The sequence below is a fragment of the Pelophylax lessonae genome (genome assembly GCF_965119305.1).
Source record: "Pelophylax lessonae genome assembly, chromosome: 12".
In the NCBI taxonomy this organism is placed as follows: domain Eukaryota; kingdom Metazoa; phylum Chordata; class Amphibia; order Anura; family Ranidae; genus Pelophylax; species Pelophylax lessonae.
In genome coordinates this window covers 105,928,464-105,940,899 of record NC_138779.1, presented here as the reverse complement: position 1 = coordinate 105,940,899, position 12,436 = coordinate 105,928,464, and the positions used below count along the sequence as shown (strand labels likewise).

Sequence of the window (12,436 nt, the reverse complement as noted above, 5' to 3'; positions counted from 1 at the left end):
TCAGACGATAACGAGCCACTCTGCCGCAGTAATATTACTGTGGGCGGTGGTAAAGTGGTTAAAAAAGGTCTATTGTTTAAGGTGGTAGATTTTCATGAATTTATTTTCGGGATGATGACATATATTAAGGGGGCTCTTTTTTTAGATTAAAGGAATTGTAACGTCAGAAGGTTTTTCATCTTAATGCATTCTATGCATTAAGATAAAAAGCCTTCTGTGTGTAGCAGCCTCCCCAGCCCCCCCCCTAATACTTACCTGAGCCCCATCTCTCTCAAGCAATGTCCACGAGTCCCTCAGCTATCTGAGATTCTTCCTCCTGATTGGCTGAGACACAGCAACTGCGCCACTGGCTCCTGTTGCTGTCAATCAAAGTCAGTCAGCCAATCAGGAGAGAGAGGGGGCGGGCCGGACCACAGTTCTGTGTCTGAATGGACATGGGGAGATGTGACTCAGTTCAGGTGCCCCCATAGCAAGCTGCTTGCTGTGGGGGCACTCACCAGGAGGGAGAGGCCAGGAGAGCAAAAGAGGGACCTGAGAAGAGGAGGATCCTGGCTTCCCTGTGCAAATCCAACTGCACAGAGGAGGTAAGTACAACATGTTTGTTATTTTTATTGGGAAAAAAATGAGACATTACAATCTCTTTAAACTTTTTTTTTTTTTTTGCAGCAAAGTTTTCTTTTTTTTTTTTTTTTTTAGGGAAATGTTTGGGTGTTTTTTAAGTTATTTTATGTTGATAAGACTTTTTCTTTTAAATCAGGGATCCTCAAAGTGCAGTACAAATTTGTTAAGATCTGTTCTTGGAGCTGCCTTTTGCTTGTAGCATGACATTGCATCAGTTAATAGATTGGTTAAAGCACTAGATTGGTTAAAGCATTAAACCAGAAAAAAATGTTAGGGGTGAAGATGCTTCATTAGGAAGAAATACAACCCCCCTGCACTATTTTCTTCATCTTCATTCTCCATCCTTTTCAAACCATGTTTCCAAGTCCAGAAAGGGTGCAGTATGAGAGTGCAGAAAGAAAAGAGTGTATTGGAAAGTGTTTTGGTTGCAGAAATCACAATCAATCCTGCCAAGGGATAGATGCCAGGAGGCTGAGCAATGACCACAAAGATGTAGAACCCTAGACCTAAAATGAGGTTGCACACTTTACAGTGCAAGGCAGATACTTTGCATGGGGAATGTTTAGAAAAACAAAAAAGAACTGACTGCACAGAAAAAGTAATGATTTTACAACCAGGTCGGTTGGCCATTAGAACTGCTCAGTTTTTTTTTTTAACTTTCATGAAAGATATAATACAAGGACATTATGTTGCTGGGAATACTGACCATAATAAAAGATTTGAATCTCTTCCATCTCCTGAATTACAGCTGTAATATTTTATTTAGTTGATTTCCAGCGATGTTGCATTGTCAATTGTTAATTTGCATAGTTGCCATGAAGTTGGTAGAGAAGTACAACAAGCAGTGGAGCAGAATGAATTATATACCCAAGGTGATGCTCAGATTCTATTGGGATATTACTTTGAGGGAGAGTGTTTTCCTAATGTAACCGCTAATGTAACTCAGCAAGACACATCATCCAGCAGGAGGATATATAACTATGACAAGCGCTCAGAAAAATATTCAATTTTTGAGGCTACTGAAGGGAGCATAGCTTCTAGCCTTTGTAAACAAAAATATCTGCTATGTTGACTTTACTCTAGTGCTAAAAAGGCTGCTAATTTTGAGTGGAATATTGTTTTCATTTGAAAAGTTTAAACATTTATCCAACCAATATTTTTTTACATTTAAAACCCATGTGAAACGAACATTTAGAAGTGGTGATGTGGAGGAAAATAACACTTCTGCACATACAGTACAGGAAACATACAGCGGGTACCATTGCTTGTCTACAAAACTTTGTGAGCCTATATTCTGCTCTCCAAATTTCCTGCTTGCTGAAACTTTAACTTGTGCATGTAAAACTTACAGTATGTATTTATGGTGCGTCTAGTATCTGTGTACCTATGTACTGTTCTTAGTGAACCCTACACATCTGTTGTCTACCTACTGAACCTAAAGTACTTGTTAACTGCCTATTGTGCCTTATGAACCTATTGTCTGCTTACTAAATCTTTTCACCTGTTCCCTGCCTAGAGATAGAGTCAGGGCCACTGTTAGGGCCCATAAGGCCCACATGATGGTGCCCCCTTCAACCAAACCCTTGACGCCACCCATGGCCCCGCCCCCTGATCCCGACTCGAAACAAAATGCAGGTTTGTTGCCGTTTATATAAATGCTTGCGGAGCCAACCTGTGCATTCGCAATTGGGCATAAGCATAAAGTAGTGGGGGCAGTTTAAATTTATTTTAAATTGTATTTTTATTAATTTTATTACAAAGAAAAAAATCGTACACTGTATCTTTACATTTTTTTTTTCTTTTTTGCTATCACAAGGGATGAACAACATCTCTTGTGATAGCATGAGCCATGACAGGTACTCTTTATGGAGAGATCTGGGGTCTTTTAGACCCCATATCAGTCCAAAGCATCTGATCAAACCAAAATCAGTTTGATCAGATGCTTGTTCAAACCGGTAATGGCTACATGAGACCGAAACTGGAAGTGATAAAATCGTTGTCGCTTCATGCCACGCAGTGGGAGGAATGACATTCCTCCCCTCTCACTGTGTCTCAGGAACTGGATGCTACTCTTTGCATCCTAAAGGCGGTACAGGCAGGGATGCCACTGCCTGTAAAAGTAATCCAATGGCTTCTTAGCCACTAGGATTACTTTTACTGTGTGCAGAATCACTGAAGCTAAAAAAAAAAAATGATATCTTGATCATTGCTGTAGTAATGACCAAGATATCACCCTTCCAATCCAGTGACATACTGCTATCTAGGGGATTGGTTTGGGGGGCAGTAAAAATGCAGCTCTGTTGCACATGTTCACTGCTCCTCCCCCAACTGAAGTGTAAAGTAGCATCTCACTGTGTCCTATGATCATCACACAGGCAGCACAATAAGCAGGGGCTCTATCATGGCTCTGTGTCACATGGCTGTTGGGTGCTGAATTTGATATGGCTGTGCAGGGTTACAGTCTGTAAAACTCAGTACAGCCAACAGCCATAAGTTGAAAAAGTCAGCACCCAACAGCCGTGTGACACAGAGACAGGATAGAGCCCCTGCTTTTTGTGCTGCTAAGGATAACCTGCTGTGCTGTGATATAATAGGACACAGTGAGGATTCTTTCCTCTATTCTCCACTCACTGTGTCCATTGCAGCTGCACTCTCCTCCTGCTGTTCCCTGACAGCCGCTCAACTGCTTTACATCTCCTCAGGACACCAGCCGGGAGCCGAACGGAGAACAGTAGTATTACTCCGCCGGCCGGAACTATTTGAATAGTGGGGCGGCATGATGTACTTGCGCCCCGAAAATAAAGAAATAGTCCCTCCACTGCGCTCACCTCCTTGGCCCCTCTGTAGACCTGATGGGGCCCAGGAAAATTATATAACACCACCCCATAGGCAAGTAGAAGTGGGAGAGGAGTTTAGAAAGCAATTTTTTTTAAAAAATTCAGTAACAAACTGTAATGTGGCCGGGCCCCCACTGTGTAGCTGATGGGGACGGGCCCGGTACAACAGGGCCTGGTTGTACTGCCCTATCAGCGGCCCTGGTTAGAGTTATTGTTTGCTAGAGTTTGAGTTATTGTTTGCTTACTAATCCATAGGCATCTATTGCTTGCCAAGTGAAAATTAGGCTGCCTACTAAACCCAATTTCCTGGCTAGCTGTTATATTGCCTTTACCTCCACTTAAAGTAGAGGTGAAAGTATATCCTTATGTCCCAGAAGCTTGGGCTGCAGGATTATCCTAATACCAATCCAGAGGGCTAGTAAATGTAAAGAGGAAAGGATTGCCACTACTTCTGACCAGCCCAGGTGAATAATTCAGTAGGAGCGACCTGAGACTACATATCTCCACCAAACCACACACCCTGTTGCATTTTTCCCAGCCCACTGGGGCTTAGACAGAGGCCTAAAGATCTGTATCACCAACCTGCCAAATGCTGTCCACCTATTGCCAGCCTATTTAAGCATGTTTCCTGTTTCCTAAAACGTACTCCCTGGTATGTGGTATTTTTTGAAGGAACTTTCTTTTCACAATACTATTCTATTTGAACTTGGACTTCATATAATTTACACTTTTGATTGTGGTGCTGCATTATTAAGATTTACTATGTAGTCTTTGTTTGATTTCTGTATGTTTATTGACTGCCTTGTAAACAATGCACAAGCTTGTGCTCGCTTTGTCTTAGCACCTAGTGCTTTTCTAAGCATGAGTTCTGTGCCTGCTGAATCTAATACTCATATCATTTACCCTCTATTTCAAAATACTGTGGTTTGCTTACAGTCTGGCACTGTATACTTTTAATACAGTAACTTTAAAATCCATGGTATTATTTTCCATGGTTTGGTATATTGTAGCACAGTAACTACAGATGTAACTACACAGTATAATAATGTCCATGGTTTTGTTAAAATGATAGAATGCATGCTTGTGTGATTCACTGCAATCCCATTTATCCCCCCCCCCTTTTTTTTGGATGAAATTGAATACCACTGACTAAAGCTAACCATAGGTGTATAGATTTTTTTTTTTTTTTTTTTTAGAAATCTAACTTTTTCCTCCATCCATGCCAAACAGTGTGATTGGATGCAGGCAATGCTTGGCCAAAAATTTTCCACCTGACTCCTTCAACTTTAGTTGATCTGGGTGTTGCTGACAGGGTCACCCATGGAGTAAATTTCATCGGAAGAAATACAGTGTGTGTATGGCCAGCTTTTACTTCCTTGTTCTCACCGTAACTTTACATGTTTACATCTTAGTTATAAGATGTTTAAGTTCAAGAAGACCTTTCCCTGATAATAACAAGCAGTGAGAATTTGGCCTGTGTGTGTATGCTAATTGTGCACCATCAATCTCCCACCTCCAGCCAGAATCTTTCCATCTCCAAAACCTCAGCTAATGTCCTATTGCTGAGTATAAGAAAGGAAAGGCTTGATAACACTTAGAAAATAGTCATAGGCATTTTCCAAATCTCTGAATTTAATGGCTAGCATTTGTATGTCCTAAAAGTGCTTGTTTTTCATTTTATTGCTAAAATATGCTGCAAATTGAAATTTCTTTATTGAAAAAATAACCACTGTGAGTGAGATTTAGAAAAGCTAAAAATCTGATCAGAAAAAATGTACCGGTAGTTGTTGGAATTGTGATCCACTACTGCACTGATAACCTGACCAAAGTGTCTGCATTGGTTACCTGGGGGGAGATTTACTAAAACTGGTGCACTCAAAATCTGGTGCAGCTGTGCATAGTAACCAATCAGCTTCTAACTTCAGCTTGTTGAATTAAGCTTTGACAATAAAACCTAGAAGCTGATTGGTTACTGTGCACAGCTTTACCAGATTGTGTGTGCACCAGTTTTAGTAAATGTCCCCCATGGCCTCTGAAGTGCTTTGGAGGACTAACATTAAGGAAAAGGCAGCCAGTCACCAGCTCTGCTTGACCACCAATCATTCATTTCAGCCTAGATAAAAAGGCAGTGCCTTGGCAGTGAACACCTGACCACCTTTTGAGTTTAGAATTACAAGAATTACAAGTAAAATGCAGAGCATTCTGATATGAATTTTTTTTTTTTTTTTAATATGTCCAGGGTGATGTTTTTATTAAAGACATGTGAAGGTTTCAACATAAGAGTATCTGAAGCATTGCTTGTTAATATTTATTCATATACAGTATCTTGAGAAAGTACAGAGATTTGTCTTTGGAATCCCCCCCAAATAGTAAAGCCAATGTCAATTCAGCCAATCAAACCATTCTTTCAAGTGTTAAGGAACAGAACAGTCAGATTATTGGTCCCTGATTTTGCCTATTTCGTCCATACTGAGCAAAGATCCTCCCTTCAAGAAACTATCAATTGACCTGCATTGACAGTTATCAGGGAACATAACAATCAGTTGTGCTTAAATTAGGAAACACTGTAATTAAAGCATAGCCAAAGAAAAAAGAAAACTCTAAAAGATATTAAAGAATACTGTTTCTTATCTTAATCTTTTTATTGTGTCTTTGCAGTACAAAGCATATAAACACAGATATTACTTTCCACAAATAAGTCATACACAACAATTTGGAGAGGAAGGGGTAAGTCGGGCATTTTTACATTTAAGTTTTAAGTTTATTGTTACAATTATTTTACAAATATATATATTTTTACAAGTTTATTGTTATATTTATTATTACATCCGCAATGTTTTATTCAGGGGATGGGGCTTCAGTTTAACTACAATACCCCTATCTACCTGTTATTATCCGGTACAGTAACACAGAAGGGTTGACTTACTAAAACTGAAGAATACAAAATCTGGTGCAGCTATTGATGGTAACCAATCAGCTTCTAACTTCAGCTTGTTCAATTTGGCACACTCCAGTTTTAGAAAATCAACCCCAGAGTGTCCACCTTCCCACAGCTCCCACATTTTACAGTACATTTTTATTAATTGCCAGTGAAATCAACAAAACACAATGAGAACATCAAATACAATGGCACCCTATGAGAACACTATTTCTACAAGAGCAGAAAAGTACAAGGATTTTGTATTCTATTGATGGCTGCAGTGGGAGGTTTGGATTGTCTGTAGTCCATGAAGGCATAGCAATCAGATATTATGCAAAGAAAAGCATAACTATTTCTATAGATTATTTTTCTAATTTATACTCATCCAGAATGTGCTGTACAAGCTGTGAAATCAGAAAGGGAATACATAAGGGAAACAGTGTTATTTAAAGGAGACATAAGTCATCCAAAATTGAATGTTTGATTTGTGGTTTGTATATAGCATTAAGTAGATTTGTTTCTTGCAATTCAACCTCTAAATAACATTAGCCAATTTAGAAGTAACCTAGCTAGATTACTCACATTGTATCCTTAGATTTACCCTGGAATATGAATTCAATTATTGTCAAGTTATACTGCTGTAATATTCTCAGTAGAATAATTAGCATTATGGAATAACAGTCCGATGCTAGTATAGGGAATCTATCATGTTTTTCATTTCTATTGTTTTAAATTTAAAAAAAATGTGAATATGTTTTACTAAATTTCACAAATGTGTTTTGTATTTTATGTTTTTTTTTTTTATGTAATGTTTATGCATTTGTTGGGGTTGGTATATATGTTGCCTATTTTGTGCCTTGGCCACAATTAAAATGCACACTACTAAATTTGATGCAAGTGTATACATTGCTCAGATAATAATAGTTGCATTGAAAACTGTGGGAATGGTACTAAACATTTGCAAACTATTTAAAGGCAAAATTACACAGATTGTTCATTTTTTTTACTTTCTATCTAGCATGCTCCATACTTGATGATCTCTCTATTATTTAGCAAGGATTTTAATTTAACAATCTCTGATATGATGAGTGTGCCATGTAGTTTGTCCAAACAGATATATTAAATATCATAATTAAAATACCAAAGAGCAAGATAAGTATATTTAGATATCTTCCTAGGAAGACAGACATGTTTATACCTTATCCATTCACAACATTCTATTCATTCTGAAAAAAAATATATATATATATATTTGTATTATTTTACAAAAACTGATATTTAATTAAACTGAAAGGCAACAGGGATGTGTTATGATGACCTAAAATGTTCTATTAAAACTAGGGCCAACTACATATTTATTTTTGGTAGTGTCTGCTTGAAATATGTGGTGAATTTTTACTGAACAAAATTCATTAAAACTTAAAAGAGGGAATTTGAGGACTGAAAAAAAAAAAAAAAAATACAGGGAAACAGGGTCTGATGCTGCCAGTGACACACCTCTATCCCTAATATACATAAAAAAAGAGGAAATAGCCCTGGGACTTTAAAGAGGTGGGCACAATTAGCCAACCATAATTTTATTGAAGGTAAAAAATCATCATCATCTAATAGTATGCAAGATTAGTCAATAGAGAAATAAATAATAGTATACATATATGTATATAACAATAGGGGATACATGATGGTATATATGCATCTTAGAACTCAATGCATTTCGTGAGACACAGCTCACTTCTTCAGGAGTAGATGCGTCTATATATGTCTATAAAGATAATACAACATGGTATCAGAAAAAAAAACCACAGTGACCAATCAGATTTCAGCTTTCTTGTGCCTGAGTACACTAAAATGAATACCTCAATGAAGAAAGGGGCTGCAGTCTGATGGCCTCACAAATATTTGACAGTTTTATTAAAGTAATTGTAAAGTCTCAATTTAAAAAAAATAAAAAAAATTAACAAATATGTTATACTTGCTTGCTATACTATACCTGCTCTGTGCAGTTGGTTTTGCAAAGAGCAGCCCGGATCGGATCCCCTTCTAAGGGCCCTCTTCGGCTCTCCTGGCCCATCCCTCCTGTTGAGTGCCCCCACGGCAAGCAGCTTGCTATGGGGGCACCCGAGCCGAGTCACAGCTCCCTGTGTCCATTCAGACACAGAGCGGCGAACCGCCCCACCCCCTCTTTCTCCTGATTGGCTGAATGATTTTGATTGACAGTAGCGGGAGTCACTCGTGCCATGCTGCTGTCTCAGCCAATGAAGAGGGGAGTCCAAGGCAGCTTAGACACTCCTGCAACATCGCTGGATAATGACAGGCTCAGGTAAGCAAAAGGGGGGCTTAGGTGACTGCTGCACACAGAAATTGTTTTATCTTAATGCATAAAAAGCATTAGGATAAAAAAAAACCTTCTGACTTTACAATCTCTTTAATGAACAGCATACACCACAACTTAAACATAGATTTATTGTATTCAGTAGCTAATCCCAAAGAGTTCTGTAGCCCTGCAACCTTGCAGGAATCTAACACTATCCATTCGATTTTAGTTTTCTGTAGTTATGCCACTAAAAAAAATAATTCTGATATTGAGTAAACCAGTATGAGTTTTATTTTTTTAATAAGTGTATAGACCAGTGTGCTGTCATCCACCAGTCACATTTTCACATCAATAGGTTTAATAAGTAATGGCAGCTACCACAATTAGCAAATTTAAATCCTATATGGTCCATATGGTCTGAGTCTCTGGACTAGACTCACACCTTTTAAAATGGCACTTAGTTGTATACCCTTCCATGTGCCTTGTAGCATGCCTTAACATGGATCAGCCTGCATTTAGCTGTGTCTCCCTTCATGCATTTTGCTTGTTCCTACCTGAGAAAAGTTTAAAAAATTTCTGCTGCTCACTTGATGAACTTTGTTACATAGGTAAACTATGTATACATAATATTGTATTACAATTTATTTCTACGGAGCCCAAAATGCACATTGACCAAGTAAAAAGTAAGCAGACTATGTTTTCCAGAACACACTATAGCACAGAAATATAGATTGGATCAAATGATTTGTATTACAGTTCTATGTTCACTGTGGGTTTCTTGAGTTAGCTCTCTGCATTATACCACTGGGATCCACTTACATGTAAACACAGCCTAAAGAACCTCTAGGTGGATTGATCTATGTTTTCAGTTGCGTTGTTGTATTCTAAAGCATGGGGAAAACATAGAGGTTAGGAAATCTCTATTCTAGATAAACATGATTTTCTGTTGTTGCCAGGGTTTCCATGTATTACCAATTCATTCCAGACTTCATATTGAAATCCATAAGAAACTTTTATGAGAGAAAAACTACAGCGTATGATTCCTCACCTAAGCAATAGGTTTGGGAACGTATCATCGTAAGCTGAAAATTATCATTACATAAAAAAGGAAATGGCGTTTAAATAACTCCATCTTAGACAGGGGTTTGACCATATTTCTGGAAAAAATAAAAAAATTCAAGGAAATTTGTATAGAGAGAAATACACTGTCTTACCTTACCTGGCTGCCATGCTTATCCAGCAACTTTAATGCTTTCTAAGATACTGACCTAGAACAGGCATGAATATAGAAGTCCTGATCTATGCTCATGTTCCAGGTTAGTGACTTGGAAAAAGTAATGAATCCATAGGTTCAGCATACCAGCCAGGGAACTAACATGTTCAACTTGCAATTGAATAAAACAATTGATAGATTTAAGATATTTGTTGCAAATATTATAACACGTTTAACCACTTTAGTACCACACTGTAGCCAAAAGACAGCTACAGAGCGGCTTTCTAGTTCTAGGAGGGCTTTCATGGATGTCTTTCTAGAACCCCACCTACTGCCTGCCCCTTGGGACGTGCATTGGGCACGCTCTGTAACTGCTGTGTCCTTTAGACACAGCTGATCACCGATCGCTGTAAAGGGATAATCACAACGATCCTTTACCATGTGATCAGCTGTGTCCAATCGCAGCTGATCGCATGAAAAAAGACTTGCCGATTATCGACAGTCCTTTCCTACGCACTATGTCTGTGTGAGGAAAGGAGAGCCAATAACTGGCAAGGCTCTCAGTACAGTCTTTACACAGAAAATCACAGCTCATCAGTGCAGCCTATCAGTGCCCACCAGTGGCACCTCATCAGCACCCATTAGTGCCGCCTCATCAGTGCAGCCTTACCATTGCCGTCAGTGCAGCCTCATCAGTGCCCATCACTGCAGCCTATCAGTGCCCATCACTGCTGCCTATCAGTGCAACTTCATCAGCGCACATTAGAAGAAAAAATACTTATTTGCAAAATTGTTTAACAGAAACTAAGAAAACATTTTTTTTTCAAATGTTTTGGTCTTTTTTCATTTGTTTAACAAAAAATAAAAAACCCCATGGTGATTAACTACCACCAACAGTAAACCCTGTCTCAAAAAAAAAAAAAAAAATGTGTTGCATGACCGTGCAATTGTCATTCAAAATGCAACCCTTCAGATTGCTGGCAAATGACAGCTTTGGCCGCTTTACTTCTGTTTATAAACAAATGACTATGGATTTACTTATCCTAGATTAGGGTCTGATATAGATAAAACATCATGGAGTTACTCCTAACAGTACATACCAGACCCTTATCCTTGATGACGGTCTTGTATGGATGTCAAAAAAGACCCCCCCCCCCAAAAAAAAAAAAAACAGCATGGGATCCAACCTAAATTCCTAAATGCTACCTGATCCCACCTAAATGCTATGCCTCCCGAGTATGAGGATACCACATACTGATCAGGGTCAATATGACTGGTGTGGCAGTGATCAGAGACAATATGATTGGTGTGGCGGTGATCATTGACACAGTATTTGGTGTTTTGGTGATCAAGGACAACATGACCGGTGGGAGGGTGACTAGGGGCACTGTGAGTGGGTGACGGTGATAAGGGACACTGTAAGTGGGTGGCAGTGGTTAAGGACACTGTTAGTGGACTGTGGTGATTAGGGACACTGTTAGTGGACTGGGGTGATTAGTAACATTGACTGGTGCTGCGTTGATTAGGATTCTGACTGGCAGCACTGGTCTGGTGTGATTTTACTGCTGTAGCATTGATCAGAGATAATGGCTGATGGCACTGAGGTAGTGACCTAGTGATCTCAGAGCAGACAGCCATTGTATATGATCACCGCCATAACGGTACAATGTCACCATAGTGACATTACACTTGCTTTGGTGACAGTATGTACATAAAAATATATATTTTTTACACTTTTTATATTATTTTTTTTTACATTTTGTCCTGAGAGCAGTGTATAGTTACCATAGTACACTGTACTGCTCTGGGGGTGATCGGGGATTTTTTTTTACACTCTGATTGCTTATTACTGTGATGATCACTGTATAATCGGTAACACTATTCAAAGGTTTCATTCATGAAACCTTTGTTTACTACTGTGATGCTGTAATTGGTCACAGCTATCACATGGTACAGGGCTGCTATGAGTGGCCCTGGTACCATATAATTGCTGTGACCAATCATAGAGATAGCACAGCAGAAAGCAAGGCATCAGGAATGACTGCCTTGTTTACTACTGTAGCTGTGATTGCTCTGATTGGTTGCCATCAATTGTATCCCATAGTAATTTGCTATGTTTATAATGATTCTAAAATAAAATGTATGGTGCAAAGTATTAATACCTTATTTACAATTATGCACATTTTTTAATATAACACTTACAAAAACAATTCATAAAGAAAAAAAAAAAACAATGTCAGAAACTGAACAACAGAAAAACAAAGTTCAGTTTCTGAAATCAGCAGCTGCAGCCAGCTTTTCTATTCAATCAGGAAGTCCCAGCTGACATTTTAACAGCTGGAAATTTCTAGTAAAAGCATAAGGGGGAGCACATGCATGTAGAAACAGCCAAGGTGTTTTATGTATGCTGAAGTTTTTCTGGGGCATGCATAGCATGCTTAATGTCTGCAACTGGTTAAACACACAATATTGAAAATTACAATAATATCTTAAAACTTAAGAGACATTAGTGATTCGGTTTACAAATATGT

General features: G+C 38.6%; 1 protein-coding gene across 3 annotated transcripts in view; it reads left to right on the top strand.

Annotated features, from left to right (window-relative positions):
• Positions 1-12,436, top strand: part of GRIN2D (glutamate ionotropic receptor NMDA type subunit 2D) — a 1,144,270-nt gene that overhangs the window by 204,468 nt on the left and 927,366 nt on the right. For 2 of the 3 annotated variants that reach the window (XM_082274379.1, XM_082274378.1), the window contains exon 2: positions 6,117-6,185. The exons of the other annotated variant lie outside the window; for it this stretch is intronic. The gene's annotated coding sequence lies outside the window, so the exon portion shown is untranslated. The remainder of the gene's footprint in view (positions 1-6,116; positions 6,186-12,436) is intronic. 3 annotated transcript variants of the gene reach the window in all.